This window comes from Ambystoma mexicanum, chromosome 8 (genome assembly GCF_040938575.1).
Source record: "Ambystoma mexicanum isolate Mex_15411 chromosome 8, UKY_AmexF1_1, whole genome shotgun sequence".
NCBI lineage: Eukaryota > Metazoa > Chordata > Amphibia > Caudata > Ambystomatidae > Ambystoma > Ambystoma mexicanum.
In genome coordinates, this window is record NC_090929.1 from 1,025,867,777 (window position 1) to 1,025,890,468 (window position 22,692).

The window sequence follows — 22,692 nt, forward strand, 5'->3', positions numbered from 1 at the left end:
TGGAGCAGGGCGACAGACCAAGGGTCGAGAGCAGTGGGCCGAAAACCCCCAGGAGTTCCCTTCTGGAGGTCGTTGCCTACGACAGGCCACTAAAAGATACGTGGAGAAGGCCAAATCCCACATCAGAAGGTTGCATTGTGTTTCAAGGATGTCAGCGACCCTCCCGAGTGAACGTAAGAGTTGGGGAGGCAAGGCCAAGCCTGTGCTACTAACCTTGACTTGTGAATCGGAAATCGTGAAACTAAGAAAGAAACGCACACTTACGGTGAGTTTGTAAGCGACCGGAGAGACCTGTGTGTGTTAAGTTTGAAGTGGCAACATCATATGACAAGTGAAGGCTGCACGCAGGTGGATAAGACGTGAAGAAAGGCAGACTTGTGAATTAACTTTGAAGTAAGGACAGCTGTGGAATCAGTGATGCTGAATAACAGAATGATCCGGCGAAAGGAATTAGCCCACTTCAAAGTCTCTGTGAAAGGTGCATTGTTTGTAACGATAAAGCGAATGAACCTCAAAAGCAAAGTAATACAAATTAACTTGTGGAGAAGGGGAGAGTGAAAGTTGAACTTTGAGTCAAAGTGGTCCTGCAGCGGTCTGTAAAGAAAGCCATGCACATTCGAAAAGCTTCAACATCCGAAAGTGGTCTGAGCCCGACTGAGGGAGGCCCGAAGTGTAATAAGCTTGGGGAAGGGAGCCCCCTTACAAGTTTTGTTGAACTTTGTTCTGAGAAAGATCTGAGCCCGACATAGGGGCACCTATGTGAATTTTGTTGAGAAAGGTCTGAGCCTGACCAAGGGGGACCCACGTGAACTCTGTTTTGAAGAGGTCTGAGCCCAACAGGGGGGGACCTTCGTGAGCTTTTTTTTTTTAAACGTTGTTTGGAAATAGAAAGAGAGACTTTAAATATGGAAGGCCAGGCAGGCCTCAATCCAGGTTTCTGAACTGTTTATTGTGTTGAAAACCCGAGCCAGAGTGTGTCATCCTCCCTACAACGACCACCTTACTACTGTGTGGTCAAATGTGGGAAGAAGAGCTGATTCAGCCACATTTATCATTTTGAACACTGATTTTTCCTTTGCATACATTTCACCTTCATACACTTTTGTACAAGAGATAGAGCAGGCATTAGGTTTTGTTAGCATAGGCCATTTTGATTTGACGGACTCAACTAGGACTGTTTTGTTTATCGTTTGATGGTTAAGACTAATCCCATCTTAGTTATAGGGCAGAGTGGTATTTTTCCAACCCCAGAAACTTCAATAAAACTTTTTACGAATTGCACCCATTGTATTTTTGTCATACTTGTGATACCATGCCTCCCCTACATTGCCGAACCACCTTTCCTACGCCATATGGATGTCTCAGTGCCTAATATCACAGACACTGCCCTCTTGCCAAGGTGCACTTATCCTCAAGCAAACGTCTCAAATCCCCCTATGAAAATACACACTCCATGCAGTTCCACTGACTTGTATCATATGGCACAACAAATCCCCACTCTGCCTGACAATCCAGCTGCAATTCATGGAACATTTGACCACAGTGATCGCCTGTTATGATCCCACCATTGGTGACCCTAAACAACTGCTAAGGGCCATTCTTAAAGACACGCTCTACAAACAAATTATGTACAAACTTCTGTGGCCTGATGCCTTAGCTAACAGTGTGGCCATTACCACCAGTGTAGAAGTGCTGGCCACCCTCATTAAGCAGAAATACCCTGTCAAGTCAGACTGGAGCAAGATTGTAGCCTGTAAGCAAAACCCCTCTCAATTCCCCTGACTACCTGTGTAGGTTACAATACTGTTTTCCCAAATACTCAGGCATTTCTAATGCGGGGAACAAGCTCAACCTGCCGTTGTATCTCATTTTGTTAATGGTCTCCTCCCTGAAATATCGAACAATATCCAAAATGTGCAGATAGGTTGGCAGGCAGAGTCGATTGAAAAAGCACTGCAAGCTGCCCATCGCTTCTATGAAAAAATGAAAAGGCAAGAACAAGATGTTCTCACCCGCCTAATGGCATTTCAAATACAGCAAGATCAACTAAAGACTGCTTCGGTCAGCCGGGGACGCCTGGCATATAGACGCCAGCCATGCATCCAATTATCCCCTTCTTTTGCCCAAGCGCACCACCTCAGCAGACTTACACACATCAATTTTTGCCGGCTCAACAGCCGCAACCGGGCCAACCTTTTTGCAGATACTGTAAGCAGAGCGGCCACCTCATCTAACAATGCCCTACCAAACCCACCAGACTACAGCAATATGGTCACATACCACACAGAAATGATTTCATTGTTCCTCCTGGCAATAGTGCCTTCATTCCACCACCCCACCACACCCACCCTCCTGCCACTTCTGGTGAGGTTACAAAGATATGCATATCTCATATGGACAACAATGACATTGCCAGAGGGACCCTGCCATGCTGTCGGCTGCTTTGGTCCCCCTGGACCAGTCCGATCCTTATCTCCAGTGCAACATTCAGGGACAAAATGTCAATTGTTTAATCTAAACTGCTTCCCGCTGGTCCACTTTAAGGGCAGCTGAGTTTCCTAAGGTGGATGTTTCAGGTAAAATTATGAAGGCTATTGGAATGTCTGGAACCATAAATCCAACACCCAGTATCAAACGACTTATCTGTTTCTATTGGTCCCATTTCTAACCAACATGCCTTTCTCCTGAGCCTGTGTTCAACCGCTAATTTACTGGGTATTGATCTGTTGTGCAAAATGAATTCTACCATTCTACCATTTATTGTTCCCCTGGTGGTATTTACCTGGAGGTTACACAGTCTAAACAGGCTGAATGTGTGTTCCTACTACAATAGTCATTGCTTCCAACCACCCCTACAGAGTGTCCTTCCTCACTCACACCCACCCAAGCCACACAAGTACATCTCCTTCACTCGCTCCCTGTGTCACTGTGGGCTTCTCCTGCCAATGATGTAGGTCAAATCATCTCTGCAAAACCAGTGCACATCGCCTTAAATCCTGAGGTTCCTCTGCCACGTCTACAGCAGTATAGGATATCATCCCAAGCAGAAGAAGGTATCAGGACTGTCATTCAGTCGCTCATTGAGCAAGGGAGATTGCACCATACCACTTGCACATGCAATACCGCCATACTCCCTCTGCCAAAAAGGGGACAGACAAGTATCGTTTTACACATGACTTGTAGGCTCTCAACAAGGCTGTCATACCATCTCTCCAGGTGGTCCCAGACCCTATTACCATCCTCTCATGTCTCCCTCCCAATTCCGCCTTCTTTACATGCATTGATCTGGCGTCAGCCTTTTTCTCAGTAGCCATCCATGAAGACTCACAATACCTATTTGCCATCACATACCAAGGTCGTCAGCTCACATACAGATCACTTCCCATGGGCTTTATTGACTCCCCCTCCCTCTTCTCCCAAATACTACACAAAGACCTCCAAGATATCACTTTCCCACAAGGGTCCACCATGCTACAATATACAGATGATCTCCTGCTAGCGTCTCCCTCTTGAGGCTTGCTGTGCTGACTCACATACTCTCCTCACAGCCTTGGCTGCCTAAGGGCACAAGGTGAATAAGACCAAACTCCAACTATGCCTCCCCACTGTTCATTACCTAGGACATGACATCTCGTACGGCACCAGGGGCCTCGCACCCTCCCGTGTTGCATGCATCCTTCAGTGCCCCATCCCAGACACCAAGAGGCAACTATATTTGTTTTTGAGAATGAGCAATTTTTGCCGCCCCTCGGTTCTTGATTAGGCTTCCATTGTAGCTCCCATGCAAATTATGCTATTGGATTCACTACGTGATAAACTCACGTGGTCTCCAGTGTCTACCACAGCCTTTGCCAAAATAAAGACTGCCTTCTCCATTGCCCCTGCCCTTGCCCTCACTGATTACTCTAAATCCTTCACCCTGTTCTGTGATGAGAAAGAGGGGTATGCCTTAGGTGTACTCACTCAGACGCACAGGGACCTACAATGCCCAGTAGCCTACTTCAGCTTACAGCTAGGCCCTGTAGCTTCCTCTTTCCCCACATGTCTAAGGGTGGTGGCTGCTGCCGCGCTCTTACTCTCCAAAGCTGACACCATAGCACTAGCAGAGCACATAAATGTGGCAGTGCCACACACTGTATTGGCCATACTCCTGAGAGGAAAAACATAACACCTTTCAGCTGCACGTCTCACCAAGTATGAAAAACTACTCCTCTCTACCACCAATATCACCCTCATCAGATGTGCCCCTCTCAATACCGCCTCCCTTTTACCCACCCCTGATCACGGTCACCCGCACAATTGCCTTGCCGCGGTTGACATAGTTTCATTCCCACGACCCAATGCTGACCTGGTACTGTATGTCGACAGGTCGTGTTTTAGGGATTCCACAAGAAGTCTCCAGACAGGCTTTGCATTCTGTACCACATTCGAGGTGTTAGAAGCCTTTTAGCTCCCATCAGTAAAATCAGCACAAGTTGCCAAGCTCATTGCCCTCAGCCGGGCCAGAACGATCACCACACAATGCACAGCTACTATATACACGCATTTGCGCTGTGCCTTTGGCATCTCACATGATTATGGAACCCTCTGGAAATAGAGAGGTTACCTAACTGCCCAAGGTACACCCATTCTAAATGCACCATATGTTGAAACACTGCTTAATGCTATTTTGCTACCCACCGAGATGGCAATCATCAAATGCAAGGCCCACACTCGACGTTCAGACAGCATTTTGTAGGGAAATGTATTGGCAGAGCACCATGCCACAAAACGGCCCCCTATGGCCTTCAGTCTCCTGATTATGTGCTGCTGTTTCTGCTCTCATATGAGGACCCACTAGCATCCCTTTCCATCCTGGCAGACCTCCAAGAGCCGGCCACACAAGACGTGAAACAGAGCTGGGAAAGTAAAGGATGTGTTTGTTGCTCTGATCGCCTATGGTGGGATAGCACAGGCCGGTTAGTGGCCCCGCTTTCTCTGCTACCTTACTTAGCATGTGTTTCTCATTCTGTGTCACATTCAAGCAAGGCGTAAATGACTGCAGAAGTCCAGAGATATTGGTTTGCTTCCAAGTTCCCGTCCATTGCACAGAGGTACTGTGCTTACTGCACCACATGTCTTACATTCAACCCGGGAAAGCTTGTTAAAACTACTCCCGGGGCACATGATAAATCCCCTCGGGTCCTTTGTGAATTTACAACTAGACTTTATCTCAATGTAGAAGTGTGCCTCTTTCGCATACGTCTTGGTCATTATAGACACATTTTCTGGATGGACTGAGGCTTACCCATGTAAATATGCACATTCAATCACTGTTGCAATGAAACTACTCAAGGAGTTCATCCCACGCTTTGGCCTCCTAGTTTCCATAAACTCTGACAGAGGCGCACACTTCACTGGACAGATTGTACAAAGCATTTGCAAGGCCCTAGGTATCCTTCAAAACTTTCACTGCTCGCACCACCGGCAATCAGCGGATCTGTAGAATGTCACAATTTCAACATAAAAACTGCCTTGCCAAAGTGTGCCATGAGACAGGACTAAACTGGCCAGATGCCCTCCCTCTTGCTTGATGGACATTAGAAATACTGTTAATAGAGTGCATGGCCTGTCACTTCATGAGGATGCCGTGACTCCCCCACTATCTCCAGAACTGTGTAATCTTCAACTGAATGATGATCTTGTTGTTTCATATTGCAAAAACAAATGCTTGTAGTCAGTTTTTACTTCCAACAAATACAGGAAGCCCTTCCTCGACCGCCTGAAGCTCTGTGCCACAGCCTCCCGCCAGGAGACTGGGTGGTCTTGAAGGTTCATCAGTGAATATCGTTGTTACATCCTTGCTGGAAGGGCCCTGACCAGATCCTACTGTCAACCCACACCGCTGTTTGCTGCAGAGGCCATGACACCTGGGTACATTCCAGCCAGTGTGTAAAGACAGCACCACCAACCGACGAAGATCAACAACCGAAAGACAAGGATGACAGCAACTCACCACCAGCGAGCCCGGAAGTCCTAGCCTTCCTGCCATCTCAAGGGGTCCAGGATAAAGATACCCCGCTGCAACTGCCCACCACAACCCCAGATGCCACGCCCCTGGGGACACCACATCCTGCTCTTCTAGACGACGACACTCCAATAAGGGTCCAGTGGTATAATTTACGGAGTTCAGCTACTGAGATACTGCTACATCTGCCTTCTGCAGGTGGCCCACCGCTCTCAATTCTTTTGCTTCTTAATGCAGCCCCAATAAAGGTGCGCACCTGGAGTATAGGTGCAAAAGCCCTCCAGTCCAAGAGCTCTGGGGGGCCAGCTGAGTGAGCCCAGTGCCTCAGCAATTGCCTTTGCTTCTTCTATGCTACCTTCATCACAGACCAGCTACAGCAGACCCACGTGAACTTTCGGGGTCTTCGGCTTCTAGCAGATGTGTATACCTGCTCTTAGAATCTTCTGCCCTATTTGTCGGGCGGGAACACCCTGGTACTGCCACCTCTGCCACTGCAGAGCTATCAGCCAGGAGACAATTGGGCAACGCCGGCCCCTTGTCTTCCAGCTCCACGCCTGAATCATCATCATTCCTTCTGGTATCCTGAACTTTGGCACCTTCTATCTCCTGCTTCTCAAGTCCGGGGATCACTGACATTGCTTGGAACATTTGGGCACAATGCCCCCAATCTGCGTAGGGCTGTACTGCTCAAACTAGGAATACCATTGTAGAGTGCGAGCTCACACCATGATGCTGTTATCATATTTCAAACACTTGACTTTGCAGTCGTGCAGATTGGGTATAGGTAGGAAGCAAAAGGTTGGGTGGAGGTGGTTGGAACAGAGGAAGCAGTAGAAGTGGAAGAGAATGACGCAGACGTCATTTTCTACCTCAGATTGTAGGTCACAGGTTTGTAAATTTTCATGTAAATTAGCCTTTGTATAGCGTTCCTCTATATTGTCGCAATGCGAGTGGAGAGGTGCTTAATCAAATTAGAGGTTGCAAAGGTTTGGGAGGGTTTATTGGAAGCTTCCATCTGCAAAAGCTTACAATAGGAAACACGCTGAACTTTTTTAATGTCCTTCTTACTCCGATGCTACTTGACACAAAAATACTGCCAGCTGTCGGTGAAAGTTTTCTGGGCACACTGATTCTTCCAGTTAAGGCAAATATTTAGCATACCCGTGCGGATCTTCATAGCTTTCTTTCATTTCTTTTTTCTCTCTGTGCTGAGCAGGTTTGCTGTGAGGTTTGAGCAAGTGATTTGCAAATTCCCCAAGAAAGTGGCAACTTGGACACATCCCTGGTATTTATTTTATTTATATGTTGAAATATGCCAGCTGGATATGCAGTTGAATATGTTTAAGCTAGTGTTTCATATAAAAATCAAACAAAACAGAACAGAACAAGTAACATGTTTATTTTTCCCCAAATTGGTGTTTCATAAATAAGGGACAGACAGAGTCTGAAAGAATGAATAAAAATGAACATTCTTTTGTCAGGGTTTTCTTCGATGAATGATTTGCCAAATAATTTTCCCTTGGCTGCTGTTGCCTTCGATGTTGCTAGCTCGCTCAAAATAGGATACATTTATACTATGATGGCCCTTTTCCTTTCCGTTGTGGTTGCACTGTTGGTATTATGCAGTAGGCATATGGCTTTCGGGGCCCATTTTTCAGAACTGTAGGGTCTATGCTCCCCCTTTTCTCTTTTACTTTATCAGCCAGGTGGAGTATCTTTGAAATTGATCCCAACACATCCAGTAATTTATCTTGGTATGATTTCCAAGATGCATCAAGCCATTTATTGATGCGTTTAGGGTACTTGGCCATGCAGGTGATCATTCATTTTGTCTTTTTTAGGTGTGTCAGCATTGCAATTCTTTTTGCCAGATGTGGTCTGGGACACTCATTCTGTAGTTTGTTTCTGTTTTTTTTGGCCAGTAGTGTTCTCAACCTCCTCCTCTGTGATGTCATCATTGTGGTCATAGGCTGCACAACGGGGGGTGCAAAGTTAAGGTGGCTTTAGCTAAGCTAAATTTCAGGGGTTTTGTTGCATTAAGTTCTCACCTTAACATCCCTGCAACTAAAGTTTTTTCCTAGAATTTCAAAGGGTTTATTACAATGTATTGATCACCTTAACGTCCCTGCAACTAAAGTTGTTTCCTTGAATATATATATAAATATATATATTATTATAATTATTATTGTGCACATGGTTTAAAAACAAACCTTACACAGTCGCAAAGAAATATGTAATATTACACATTCCCATGGAAATGCAGAAAGTTGCACACATTCCACTGTACATTAATCTGCATCCCAAATTACAAGTAAAATACACAGATACACAAACACAAAAATATAAAAAATACCTTTTCTTAAAACCTAAATGAATTTTGCTAATCCTAAATTAGTCTTACTCTTAATAAAAATTGAAACAGTGCATTTTGTAAAATTACTGAGGTGGAGCTAATCAAACTATCCCATAAATGAGCACCAGAAGGGAGTCTAAGGTCATTCATTAATCTTCAAAACAAATCCTACGATCATTTCACAGTGTCTCGCAAAACAGTACTAGGTGCTTCAGAGTTTCTATGTCTTTCCCACAATAACGTCATAAAGGCCTCTCACAGTCTACCCATCTCCAGAGATGTCCATTCTCTCATGTTGGAAGCAAATTCAACTGAAATCGCATAATTGTATTCCCATTTTTCCATGAAGGAAACCTGACGAGATGCAGTGCAAGTGTGCCTAATTTCCTATGTATAGTCAATAAGTCTGGAACTCTTTTGTATTTCCCCAGCTTTTCACATGTCCTGCACCAATCTTTCTTTTGAAGGCGCCACTTATACGTAACTAGGTCGAGAATGACCTCTTTAAGATCAAATCCCATTTCCTCTAATTTTACCTCCCATTTTCTCAGATACAATCTATCCATTTCCCCCACATCTCTTTTTTAAAAATCTCGTAAAGAGAGTGCTGAGGAGGGTCAAACAATTGTTTACAGATCAACAGCCTCATCCACAGTACTCTCATATTAAGAGATGTGAGTCCTAACATGAAGTGAATGGCAGCCCTTCAAGGAAAGTAAAGTCAAAATCAAGCAGCAGATGGTGGACTTCCAAATCATAAATAATAGACTGCACTATTTTGCTTTAATAAAGCTTCAGAACCGGTAGCAAAGGCATTTTGCAAAACTACCTATTGAAGTGCTTCATTTGGGGAAGTAAGTGGGCTGCGGTCCTTCGAGTGATTTATCAATGCTTCCTTGCTGGGCTGTGAATATAACTTTCTTCCTCCGGCATCGGGGCGGAAATGGCGTTTTAATGCCGCCAGCCTGAGCTTTGGTAGGACTGAGTGAAGGGGGATTTCCCTGGGTGCATATCATTTTCTTTTTTTTTCATCCAACGGGAGATGTGCTCTGCGCGAGTGTGTCTCCCATCAGAGGAAAACAAATGATAAAGAAAATGGCAGACATCATTAAAATGGTGGCCATTGAAAAGATGTTCAAAAATGGCCACCATCATCTGAAAAGTGACCTAGTACCACTGCCATTTTAATGGCCATGTCCATTTTTCTTTTTCTTTTTTTTCCCACCGCTGCGGTCGGTGAAGGCAGAATAGCACCCAGGAAAGGCGGATTCTTATTGGACAGACCGCCTTTCCCAGGTGCAAATGGACTTTTAGACCTAAGTATATAATTTATTTTACTGCTTTCAGCTTCTGACCCAATATCCTCCAACTATACCCTTCTTACCCTCTACCAGCCGAAAATCTTAGGACCTTGGTCTTCTTTGTATTTATAATTAGGTTTATTGTTCTAGTATAATCCAAGAAGGCTATCATTTGTCTTCAAAGATCAATATGGGTATAGTCATAAATGACGATGTCATCTGCATAGGACACACAAATCGTTTGAGACCTCTTTATCATTGGGGGTACAACTGAGGCACTCGAAAGTACCTTATCCAGGTCTGCGAGGTATAGATTAAAAAGAAAAAGGTGCCAAGATGCACCATTGGCACAGCCCCCCTCAAGACCGGGATTTCTTGTGTTGTCTCTCATGCCAAATTAAGCCTTACCTTTAGTGCGGTGTCCATGTGTAAATGTATTAGAATGTTTAAAAGGCAGTTGGCCAATTTTTTCAGTGCATCTGCCGATTCACCCTGTCAAACGGAAGGGATAGGCCTATACTTACTGCATTTATAGCACACCCCTTGTGTTCCCAAATCGATTTTTGTACGTGATCTATCACAAGTCCAGCCAACAATGTACTAACCCCAAGATGGGACCCCACCTTGTCAGGCTTCAAAATCTTGTTCTGTGTAGCCCATTTTTGAGCTTCTTCAGAACGAGCGACACAAAGATTTTGTAATCTGCGTCAAGTAGCACTATAAGCCTATAATTAGTTGGATCACATTTGTTCCCCTTCTTGAAGATTGGAACCACAAAGGCCTGTTTCCATGTACGTTGCGTCCTCTGTTCCTCAATCATCGACTTAAACCAGGAGAATAATAACCCAGTCCACGTATTGGGGTATCCCTTTAAAACCCTGTTACAGAGCCCATTTTCTACCAGGGCCCTAGACTTGCTGCAACATCTGACCAGAAGTTCAATATCTTTCTGTCCGAAATGTAAGGACCAAACCCCATTTTTAATTCTGCCCATACTCTCACTGTTAGGAGCAGCATAAAGATCTGTACAGTGACTGATCCATATAGACTCAGAAATGGGGTTGGCCTGACAGTGCAGTTGGAAGCTACTCATTGTGGCTTCCAATTTCCAATAATTTAGATATGACTTGTTACATATGCAAAACAATATAATGTTCTTCTCTTTCTGGTAAAGATTGTACTGTAGGGCCTTCATTTTATTTGTATACCTTTGTTTGGTCTTCCGGATTAAAGCCTATTTCCCTTCTCCATCTCTATAACTCTTAATGATCCTCCAGATAGATGACCTTACCATTCTTTTAGATTCTTGTATTTCCCTATTAAAATACCATGGCTACGTGTGTTTAGTATCCACCAATGCATTTTTTATGAATACTGTAAAATTTTGAATGGGACATTGAGCCCATTTAATCTCTAAAATGTGGTGATCCAACTCTCCTTATATTTAGATCAAATTTATAAATATTGTCAGGCGTCCACGATAACTTGTGCTTGCCCTTTGAAACCACTTTCCTTAAGTGAGCACAAAGAGCCTCGTTCATCAATAGATATGGAAACCCCTCAAGTTCCACTAGGTAATGCTAAAAATGAGGGCGTCTGCTCATCCCGTTAAGATTAGACGATGACAGAGACCTTGCTTACCATGACCAATCATCAACCATCGGACTATTAGACCCAGACGATTCCATCATTGCTACATTGCTCACTGGGTTTCTTCCTAGGGTACAGAAGATTTCCATGCTATGAGGTGGATTAAATGGTTCCATGTTCTTTCATCCCCTGCCATTTCATCCCCTGCCATTTCAACGTGAACATTCTAACGAAAATGTTCATCGTTTTTTTCTTTTTCTTTTTTTTATTATTAGCTATTCCCTACCACCCCAACCCCTTATCTACCCCCCCCCCCCCCCAAAATTAGATGAGCATTTTCGTTAGAATGTTCACTTTGAAATGGCAGGGGATGAAATTGCAGACGATGAAAGGACGTTGTACCGGATTACATACAGACTAGTCTCTTTCCCATTGAGCTTTTATCATCTGGTACGTGTAGGTCAAAGCCTCTTAGACGCAAATCATCCAAGGAGACCCAAATGTGATTTTGAACAAGTTTAGAAGGGCTGACCATTGCCAATATATCGGTACTTTTGTCGTAAAAAAAAATCTACCAAGTCAATGTCCCTGCACAGGATAATCTATAGTGCTGGATTGTCTTTTAGGGTGGCCAAAATGTTCCTCCGGTTCAGAGTGAAACTGTCTTTGTGAGAAAACATTCATTCAAGGATTAATCGGGAATTATGACAATTCTGCACCCTGTGCTCACACTGTATAATCTGGTGATGATTCTCGAGGTGGGAAACAATGGAAACCTCGCCCAGGCAGTTTTCTGGTTCTCTTAAATGACACATTTTGAGGAGGCACTGATGTCTGCCCGTGGTGGTCCTTCCCGGACACAATTTCAAGATGCTTTAATGTTGTGTTTTGTACAGCAACCGATGGCTGCCCCTGATATTCCGTTTAGATTCCCACCTTCCTACAGGACTCATGAATATCAGAATCAGGTTCCAATCTTCCTATGAAAGTTTATTCCACCGTACGAAGGCCAGTGTGGATGGCCCTGTTAACACAAAAAGGCCTCCCTACAAGATCACCTACGGACCCTCGCGAGGCTAGTTGGCTCACGAAAGCTACAAGAGACGTTTGCCCTACCATGGGCCCCTTTTGTTGTATGTTTCCTGAAAATAGGTGCCAGATGACTCCTCTCCTAAGAATCATTTGGGGAACATCGCAGGTTTTGGGCTTTGTCAATTCATCCACATGTACGTTCTAGGTTTGGATGAATTTTAAGGATGAACTAAGATAGACTTTTTTCCTTTCTGGTTTTTCATTTTCTTCATCTGTTTGCCCCCAGTTCTCTTACCCCTATTTTACCTTCTTACTTCAGGTTCTGGAAATATGTTTGCAGGTTCCAGAGGTAACTGGACAAAAGTATCATCATTACCATAAGGAAGGGCTTCTAATTTTTTGAATTCATCAAAACATTCCTTAGTTGGAGGTGTGTCCAGAATAGATACCACCTCCCCAAGTGGTTGATGGTAAACAACCAAGGGCTCCTCATCCCAACTGTGTGATGCTTTGGTATGTTGCATGCATATGACTAGCTTTTCCTGGATCTCAGCTAGTTCAATTGTATGCGTTTTTACATCATCTCTAATTAAGTCATGAACTCACACCAATGAGTTTAAAACAAAATGAGGGCCGTGAAGATGGACGTGTTCATACCTTTTGCCTGTATCGGTTGTCAGGTATGTTCAGACAGGCTTGATAGAGCCAAGGAGTCCGAAGAGATGCTCTGCTCTCCCGGGGGCCACCATGTATACAGCACTGGGGTGCCAGACAGGGAATCCAGGGAGCCAAGGGTAACAGGCCCTCGACTCACATTCCCCCCTGCCACTGTCATCGGTCTTCCAACAATGCCAAGCTCATTCCTAGCCACACTACATTGGAGTCGCAGATTCGGGGGGTGGGTTGGTGGAGGGCTTGCAAAAGAAGCAGATGGTAGGTCCCTCAGACTAACGCTTCTATTACAATGGAAACAATCTGTAATTTTTCATTTTATATTTGTCGAGGTGAGGGTATTTTCAAGGGAATTTAAATTAAGAGGACCAGGCTCCACTTCCTGGTGGTCATGTTTGCCGTCAAGCTGCAGTGTCAATGCTGAAGTTGCCACTCCACAGGTGTCAAGGTTAAGAGGAAGCTCTGGCATCTCCCTCGAGAGCTCAGGTCCCTCCTCAAAAGGTCGCTCAGAAGAGCATTTACTGCTAAGGTTATACATCAATGCACCCTTTGTGCAGAAGCAACCGACTCGCTAGCAAATATTAATTTGAAAGGAGGCCACTCTCCTCTGCCTCCAACTCCTCGCAATTGTGCTTTAAACGCACACTATATGTAGATTGATAATTCTGTAGGGCGCGCATAGCTCTAATTGTCCCTATTAAAAAGGACCTTGCAGTCTCTGTGCATGGGCTCCTTGGCCGAAGACAAACAAAAGGAGTCGTTCATGCAGTACATTGCACACAATCTCGAGCCAGGCTTATTATACAGGTCGTGGGTAAATAAGCAGTATGATACATGCACATGACCACTGTATTATAACCTTACCACCCCTCAGTTTCTGCAGGTCACCCAGAACTCTGTCTAGCTCCTCTATGGGGGATCACGGGGTACCACGGAACAGCCACCACAGGACAGCCATCCTGCGGGCGGTCACACAGGACGAAACAGCACAATACCTTCCACTCCTGCCACAATGGAATTACTAAGCGCCAAAAGCTGCTGTAAGCTTCTGTGCTGCCTACACAGCCCATTCGCTAACCGAGAGGAAAAAACCTTGCAGCCTCTCACTGGTTTACACAATATCTAGTCATCAAGCCGCACCAAAGCACTGGCCGCATCCGACAACCAATAATCAACTAGTAGTTTTTTGATCCCACTTTATATTTTAAAACACTACCATGCCACTAGCCATGGTCCCCCAATATGTTTCTTTTGAACCCCCTAGGAGGCCGTGGCCCCTATACATGTCTTTCGTGCCCACTAGCCAAGCCCTCTGGCCTTGGCCATTGAGCACAGCCAAAAACTACCTTTCTTTCTTAGTCACTAGCCAAGGCCTTCGGCCATGACCATTGACCCCGGCCTTTGGCTGTCACCCCTTTACATGTTACCCCAATAGCTTTCTTCTGGTTCCACTAGCCATGGCCTTTGGCCGTGGCCCACGGCCTTCAGCCTTGGCCACTCTAAATATTGCTCCAATAGGTTTCTTAAATGGGCCCACTAGCCATGGCCATCAGCCATGGCCACACCGCTAAGTTTTTTTGGGCACACTAGCCATGGCCTTTGGCCATGTCCATTTTCCATATTGCACCATGCGATTCCTTAAAGTAACCTGGTACCCATATCCTTCGGATACATTCATTACCCCCAGCTCACTGTATCTGTAAAATTCCTCACTTTTTTAGTATTAATCTCATTTTTTTTAACTCTCTCTTGTTTTTAAAAACTGTTTTCCCATCACTGCGGTTATTTTTGCAATGTACTACAAATAACCCTGGTTATCCGAAAACGTCCGCAAATAACCCTGGTTATCCGTAAATGTCTGCAAATAACCACGGTTAGTTTCGTGTGACACACTTTCATTCCCGGTCCCATTTTCTACTATAACTGTGTTTACCCCCATTATAATCCGGTTATGCGAAAACATTCTCGCGCTAAACTTGGTCCCCAGCACCCTGTCCCAACTCCCTAATTTCTCATGGTTTCCTCTTGCCCATCTCTAGGCTGGTGCCATTTCATCATTTTTCCTCTTTCAAATGTCATTTTTTCAACTTTCTGTTTTCGGCTAACCCCGGTTATACCCGTTATAAGCAGAGGCGTAGCCATGATTAGCTGAGAAGTGGGGCCTGCAGCTAACGTATTTGGGCCCACCACAGTGAAATTAACATCAGTTTTTACAGATTTTGCGTGGGCCTTGCCCGCTGAGGCCCTGCCCTGTCTATGCCTCCGGTTATAACCCCGATAATCTCTCACATGGAAAGAAAATAAAAATCGTGGCTTTTTCATTTCTGAAAACCCTTGTTGATGCATTGTGAGACACATACATAGCTATAAGTTCGGGAGAGGGGACCCCCTTCCCTGTCAAATATTTTAATAACTACTGGACGGAATAACCCCAGACCCTTCCTGGAAATCGAGTAAACGCTTTGTGTTTAAGTTGTTTCATACCTGGTCCAATTCCATCCAGCAGTTTTTGCTGTGCTGTGCACAGAAATTAGGACTTTTTCTCTGTGAGAAAATTAAATGTACTATGAAGAAAAAATGTTTTTGCTTTCTTAATAGCTTTTTCATTTTTTAACGAATTGTTCCCAAAATGTCCAGCCTTGCAGGGCTCGGGGGGAGTGACACACTTTTTCAACATGGGTCCACCTTCTTTTTGCTTTTTCCCTCCCTAGCCCTCTCTGATTAGTGATTAGTGATAGGGTGCTAGCCCTAGCCCCCTATCACTCATCACAGTCTTCCCCAGATAAATTGAAAATGTTTTACCTGTAACTGGCTCTCCAACCCATCCCCAAATCCCCAATTTCACATGGGGTCTTCTTTCCCACTCCTGACCGCTAGCCTGATGTGATTGCTATTGCTATTTACATAGCACCTACAGCCAGGACATCTCAGCGCTGTCGTTCAAAACAATCAGGGTTCCCCTGGAAGTGGCTGCAGAAACAGAAGGATTTGGACCAAATAAGAAAAAACTTGGGCACAAAGCATTGACTTAATTCTCTTGACTGGGTTGGGGTAAATCTGTCCAGTAGTTTAAAAAATATTTGACAGAGAGTGCCAACCTGCTCCTTAAATCGTGTATATACATCAGCCTTGGTGCTTTGCAGTAGAGGGCTGACTGTATTTTCAGAAATTAAAAGCTGCCATACTTTTTGTTTTGCTTAATGCGAGCAATTCCAGTGATAATACCGGGCGAGAACAAAAATGAAAAGTGCTCTAAACATTATTTGGAGGAGGGAAAAGGATGCCATCAAGCTTTGGGAAGAACTCCCCCATGACCTTAGAGAGCCTAATAATCTTCCCTCAAAACTCTGATTACACTTCAGAATACAATGTATGCTGATAGCTGGCACAATATCAATATGCTCTTCTCTATGTGAGCCTCCCAATAGACTTTACAGCTATCAATGTCTATAAGGCAATCAATGGAGCTTGCAACCTATAGTAATTTCTCATGGATAACCTTCCAACACATCTTTCTAACTGTATCCAATCACCACGATCTCAGTATTTAGATCACTTACCCCTGTGTGTCCACCACCCCCTTGAAATAGGTCTCCAAGGCTTCCTGGAGACTGTTACTTGCTCTTGGTTCTAGAAATATTCATAGCATCAGCAACAGCACAAGAGGCAAAGATGTGTGTCCCACTATGTGTAATATCCTCTCCAGTGGCCATTAAAGTAATGATTAAACCAATCAAAGATGGTTGTTGAACAAGTAATCATGTTGCATATCTGCAGTACATCTGACTTCATGGGGAATCTATTGGTTATTTCACCTCCATCCCCTCCTAACTTGTGCTAACAAAAATATTGGTGCATGCAAAATTATCTTTCCTCTGTAAAATAACATTCTGAATTTTCAATAGGTAGTTAGTTACATTTCATTAGTTGCTAATTGTGCTAGCAGTTTTTCATATCTGTTATGAGCCCAACAAACTGGATTGCCTAACTGAGTATCTTCTAGGCAATTTAAAACCTGCAGAATCCCTGTGGTATGGAGCTGATAACAAATTCAACTGAAGTCAGCGTGATATTGAATCAACACTGCGGGAGCAGTACTATATCACTGCCAAGGGCATTCTCTGCTAGATAATGCTGGTTTGACTTTGCAGGATTCTAACCTCTTGTTGTAGGTCAAATTGTGGCATTTTAAATCCTAATCACTCAAATATTTTATCAAAAGGTATCTGTTTATCGACCCAACTGAAGATTTGTCTATGTCGACCTCCCTTGATTAGGGTAGTTGTTTCTGCCATGTAGGGTGAACCATAGCATTACTGGATTGATAGCTGTTCGGAATCCTGTGTGATTGGAGTGTGCTGATCAGAATAAGGGCATGGCTTTTCGACCCGCTACATAATAAAATCCAGTCAGGTTTTTAAAACCACCAACAAATATGCAAAATATCTCAATTAAAACTTATAGGGCCTCATTACACGGTAGGCGGAGGACCAAGGTGCTATTAGCACCTTGGTCCATGCCGGTAAAATACCGGCACCGCCTTGGTGGAAAGGGGAATTACCGCCCTATTCCAAGGTTGGCGGGGCGGTAATTCCCCCTTCCCCCATTGCCCTTCCCCATTCCCATTTTTGCCCCATAGGGCTCTAAGGGAATGGGGAAGGCGCTAATTACGGTGCCGCAAATTGCGGTACCGTAATTACCACCCTGGTCCCTTTGCGGGTTGGTTTTTAACGCCTGCTAAACAGCAGGCGTTAAAGTACCTACCCGCAAAGGGACCTCGTAGTAAGGCGGTAAGGGTTTACCGGTACCGGTGCCCTTACCGGTACCGGAAAACCCTTACCGCCGTCTGTGTAATGAGGCCCATAGTATGTAATTTTTAGTAATACACTTTTTCAGTCATATATTTTTAGTCATGGGTCTTAGCCTGTGACCGAATACCATCTGGTAGGGGCTCAATAGCCTCATTTTAAAAAAAAATGATATATTAACAAAATAATGCATGTAATTCTGTTTCTTCAGGTAATTCTGTTTCTGAAAGGGAGCTCTGCTAATCTGACCCCCATTTCATAATGTTTGATGCCAAAAATGTTTTGCAGCCAGTTGGGACAGTCTCCTTACATCCCCAGGACCAGCCCAGTGGCAGAAAGGCAGGTTCAAAGGACACATGTGCCTTCCTTACAGCTGCTAGAACACAAATTTCCAACAGGAAAAGATGGATTTGTAATCAACTGTACCTCTGATTCAAAATATAACTGTGTCAGCCTGGTGGCACTTTAAACTGTAAAAATAAGCCATGTCCTGTTATGTCATGGTGGCTACTGAGGTTACACATTTACACAGCCACTGCATTTGGATATCATATTGTGAGCAGTGGTTACGCCATGGCAGGGCTAATGTGTACTAGCCATCTGGCCTGAATGTCCCCATAACAGTCATTTGGGACAGTGCCCGGGAAGATGCTTCTTTAATCCCCCTGTGGAAGGGGGATCAAAGCTATAGGAACCTTCCCTGGGAAGTCACCTGGAAACAGCTACTTCAAAGGGAGTACTGACATAACAAAGCCACTCTCATTGCAGAGTGCTAATCACTGGTGCCCTTTTGAAGTGGGCAGGTATGGGAAGGGGTAGTGTTAAAGGAGCCAGAGAAGACGTCTAGGCTGAGTGAGGGGTTCCACATTCTTGGTTTCTGCTAGGGCTTGCTAAACTTCCTGCCCTTACCCACTTATGGCAGACAAATCACTCCTGGTATGATATAAGAAGGCAAAGGGTTACAGCAACCTGGATTGGACTCCTGCCACATGCCTGCTTTGGACTAATCCACTGTAGCATTTTGCCTTTAAAAAGACAGGAAAGCATGTACTAAGTTGATTCATTGTTGGACTTCAAAACCAGAAGGATTCAATGAAGTCTGTTGGGAATAAAGTCTATTCCAAAGTCCTCTGCCATATAGGTGAAGAGAGAGAGCTCCAAGGAAGACGAACCTAAGTCTCCTAATCCTCCCCAGGGAACATTGGGGGTGAAGACTGCTTTGGACCAAGGCCTCTCTACTACCTGTGCATTGAAACCAGGATCCTTTTCACTGGCGGTGAAGGATCCCATCTAGGTGCCAGACAACATTCCTGGAGTGGATGTATGAAACATAGGACTACCTTGTCTCTGTAGGCCCTAGATTGGACCACCAGGCAACTCAAAAGTCCAGCTTGAAACCCTGTTTACCGCACCAAGGCACCTCAGCGCTGACTTGACCACACTCAACTTAGTTTGAGATGCTAAAGGACTTACAGTACTGCTTTTGGCACTGTACGGTCTTTGAACCGTTTATCTGTTCATTGGAGCAGACCACTAGATTTGACCTGATCATTGGATCGACTCCATGGCACTAACCAACTCAAACAATGACTCGACCTGTGAGAAGTCATCAACTCGCCTGTCTCAAATGCTGACTCGACCCAGAAAAAGCATCATCTCGCCACCAACTCGTCCGCCGGTCTGAAACACTGGAAGACATGGACTCGACCGTCCCACATACTGAACATTCCATCAGGAGCCTGTGCCTCAAAATGGACTTGACGCCTCCTCGCGATTGGGAAAGCACGTCTTGACTGTCTCGACACTGGCTCTACTGCAGTAAAGCACCTAGAAGCCTGTATTGAGGATGTTGAGTCCCAAAGCCAAGAACCAAAAGGCATCTGAAAAAGTCCTGCCCCCCTGGTCTGTCATAAAGGATCACAGTGACTTTCAAGGCCCGTTCTTTGCCTTTTTAATACAACATCCTTGAACATTGACATTTTTACTGACATTGTTTGCCTGAGCACACCTGCCTATGAATGCTATATTCTCAAAGTCTGCATTATCTGTGTATTATTTAGAGGGGTTAGGCTTTCATGTTTTTAATAAGTTGTGTGCATTGTTAGTCTTTATTAAAGGTCCTATTTTTACAGAATCTTTGTTGGACATTCTTTTATTTTGTGTACCACTGTGCTAATATTGTTTGTGTTGCAACTGCATGAGCTCACAACCCCCCTTGAAGATATAGAATGCCCCAGGCCTGCACTTCCAAAAGAGGTGAAGGGTAAATACCTGGTGAGCTGCACCTGTTTCACTTTTATCAATGGGAATACTGCTTCTTTAGTACTAGTGTGAGGCTTAGTAGGCGGTTTACTTAGTAGGCGGTTTAGCCACCCCTGTACTCCTACAGAATAATGGTAATTTCGTCACACATCTCCACTTTCCCATCCTCTTATCTTTAACATGCTCCTGTTCCTACGTTCTGGATACCTTTGGCTGGGCACAATATGCCAACTCTCGGATAAGCCTAGACACTAAGACTACTAGGGTAGTGATTTGGCACAGTATAAAAAACTAGTAACTAGGCTCTTACTGGCCTATAGGGCAATAGGCCCATGGCTGAACCTAAAACACAAAATGCTAGCGTGGGCCAGTTTTTTGGGGGAAAGTGGGCCCGTTTTTTGGCCAATGTGGGCCAGTTTGATGAGTTACTTCACTATGTGGCTATTAGTTGTGACCAGTGTTGCTGAATAAATATTCTTTAAATTGCACAATTTGCATCACATTTTATTTAAAAAAACTCCCCCTTGGGTACTAGTCAAACAGTGTCACAAAAGGAATGATTAGCTATGTGCAAGTGTCGGCCACTTTGTGATTGGTGCCTGAGCCAATTTTATGGCCCAGTCCGACCCTGCTAGTAACATATCATACATATCAAATGGGAATATTTGCAAACCTAACTTGGATTTACTATTCAGTAGTGTTGACAAATCGAGTCCTCATCGGAATATGGCATGGTTGCATGATGTAGATGAAGCCTTTTCGGGGAAACTTTCCAGACTGATTCCAATCAGGACACAGACCTACACAGCACAACCCAAAGAGTTCTTTTCTATTTTGCTATAAAAACACTGTCTTGAGAGGACATCTCTACCCGCTCCTCCCAATCGAAGTAATGTCTGTCATAATTAATTAATTGTAATCGTTAAAAACTCACTTAAAGCCGGGCGTGGACCAGGATTGTGTGTCCTTTGCTTTAGTAATTGCTGTTATGAAGAACACTCCCCTTGCATGCACATTTCTGCACTGTACACATGGATATCATTCCTATAATAGAACATTCCCAACCAAGATCATCTCTCCACCAAATTTCCTGTGTCCCTTCCAAATAACAACTTCCTGTGTCCCTTCCAGATAACACCTACACAGAAAGCGCCCCGCTCATTTCCCTGGGCAGGTTAGCGCAACTCGTGTATGTCACTTAGTTATTTATGATTATGCCCTGTTACTTGCGTTAACACACTCCGACATTAAGCACCTGCTGCCCTGACTCAGAGATTAATTACCGCATCAGATGAAGCGTGTCAGAGCCAGAGACGTGCATAGCTCTCAACTCACACGCTTTTGGCGGGTGCATAGCTCTCAACTCACACGCTTTTGGCGGGTGTCACCCGCCTTCTAAACAGCTGACTCACCCGCCAAGCCTCCTGCATGCCCATTCATTTCAATGGGCCTCTCACCCGCCAAAAATAAAATCGGGTGTTTTCACCCGCCTTTTTGACACAAATGGTTGAGAGCTATGCGGGTGTCACCCGCCTTGTAAAGGGCTGACTCACCCGCCGAGTCTCCTGCACGCCCATGCATTCCAATGGGCGTCTCACCCGCCAAAAACAAAATCGGATGGTTTCACCCGCCTTTGCAACACAAATGGTTGAGAGCTATGGACGTGTGCTTCAAAACTCACCATCTGCGTGGGTATGTATGCCACACACGGGCTTGGTGCCGGTCAGGAAATATTTGAGTCTGGAGACTCACAAAGCATATTGTCTCCGCTGCTGTTTTCTTTTGCTTGAGTAATAGAGTTTCTATAAACCTGCTTAATTGGTTAAGACTGTGGCATAGACGCCATCTCCAGTCAATCACTGGCTTCTCGGATAGAGCGGCTGCCTGGGGATATACACTTTCACGAGACCTCACTTCGAACTCTAACTTCCCCACTTGTCAACATTGTGTGATGCTTCTGTGTAATTATCTATACTCAAAATCCTAATTTCTGCCAAACTTGGGACCATCACAAACAAATCAATTTCCGGTTATTACATGTGATGTACAATGACAAAAAATGACTTGTAAAACTGCAAACGAATGTAGTCACGTGCTACTTATGGCTCAAAGTTTTCTGAAGGAAGATGTTCGAGCCGAGTCTACTTCCTAGTCGGACATTAGGTGGCTTGGGTTGGGTCACGTTGGGGAGCTGAGGGCGGTTGTTACCTGCTTTCCGGTCCCCCTGGCGCCTTGGTACACTGGAGTGGCGAGTTCTTCAGCGTGAGGCCAGTGACACAGTCGGCGCGCTGGGATCAATCTGCGCGGACCTCTTACCTGGCCCGGCCAAAGTCAGCCGCAGGACGCTCGCCTCCGTCGAGAGTGACAACAAGGCAGAGCATTGACGGGCCACGGGCTCTGGTGCGAAGGCCGGCTATTTTTAGGGTGGGATTTGCTGACTCTGACCTTGCTCTCTGCCCAGTGTGAGGGAGAACAGGCTGGGCGACACTCGAAACCAAGGAGATCCCGTTTACAAAGGCGGGCACGGGCGGTGACCGCATGGGGAACAGTGGCAGCAGCCCTCCCTTCCTGAGGTCTCTCTCATGGGGTATGTGATGATCACACTGGCATAATGTCTCAGTATTTCGACTATTCAAACGCACACTGCAGGGGAATCTGTTACTCCCT

At 44.9% G+C, this 22,692-nt stretch overlaps 1 protein-coding gene across 1 annotated transcript in view; it reads right to left on the minus strand.

The window, feature by feature from the left end:
* DUSP29 (dual specificity phosphatase 29) overlaps nt 1–22,480 on the minus strand; it is a 244,355-nt gene extending 221,875 nt beyond the window's left edge. The window contains exon 1 of the mRNA XM_069610968.1: nt 22,234–22,480. The gene's annotated coding sequence lies outside the window, so the exon portion shown is untranslated. The remainder of the gene's footprint in view (nt 1–22,233) is intronic.
* Between the last annotated feature and the right edge of the window lie 212 nt (nt 22,481–22,692).